This window comes from Triticum aestivum, chromosome 1A, assembly GCF_018294505.1.
Source record: "Triticum aestivum cultivar Chinese Spring chromosome 1A, IWGSC CS RefSeq v2.1, whole genome shotgun sequence".
Taxonomy (NCBI): Eukaryota; Viridiplantae; Streptophyta; class Magnoliopsida; order Poales; family Poaceae; genus Triticum; species Triticum aestivum.
Genome location: NC_057794.1, coordinates 232,170,044 through 232,171,010, shown reverse-complemented (window position 1 = coordinate 232,171,010; position 967 = coordinate 232,170,044).

Below are 967 nucleotides of genomic sequence, written 5' to 3'. Positions count from 1 at the left end.
GAACCATGTTTTACGGATGCATTTGTCTGAAATGTGAGGGGGAGTTACAGTTCTACCCCTGCCTTTAGGCTTCTCGGCTTCGGTCTGTGTACTGAGGGTCGGGGATAGTAGAGTAACTTTGCTTCTCCCCAAATAGTGGGCGGGAGCGATTTCGGGAGAGGAGGGCGTGTTTTGAAATATAGTGGGCGCAAGCGATTTCGGGCGAGGAGGGCGTGTTTTGAAATAGTGGGTGCGAGCTATTTCGGGCAAGGAGAGCGTGTTTTGCCGACCATGGTTTAGGAATTATTCGGCACATGTCATTTCAGTCGAGGAAAATGCGCGCTTGGATGAAGCTACAAACCTACCCTCGATGTAGAACGGGCCAATTGATGCGTGTCCCACATAGGACGGTAATTTCGCGTCTCCCATTTATTTTCTCGGGAGAATTCCACCGAGCAGAGGATGTTTAACGGTTCGTTCAAAATTTGGGAGAACGAGCATCAACGTCTACCTTACGAAGTCGATTCGAATCAAATTTTGAAATATTAGCTTGCCACTTATTTTTTTAGATGGAGAGATGATGCTCGGGAGTAATGTGTTTTTACATGCTCATTGCTAGCGATTTACTATATGACAAATAGTTGACCCACTCAAAACGGGAATCAAACCCAAAATGAAATATCTATATTCAATGAAATAGCTCATTCACCAGGTCAAAATAGTGAACTAAATCCAAAATTGAACACCTCAATCGAGTAGCATGTTGTACAGTATTATAGTACTCCATGAACATGTTGAAAGTCAAATTAATCAACTTGTTTGATATACGCATATATTCGTTCATGTGTGGATTGCAGACAACATGTTCTCCAATTTAAATATTTGAATGCAAGTATATATTGAAACATGGTTTATATCAGTCTTTGATGCATAAAACGCGACCTCCCCCTCTCCCGGACTCCCTCTCTCTCTCTCTCTCTCTCTCGCC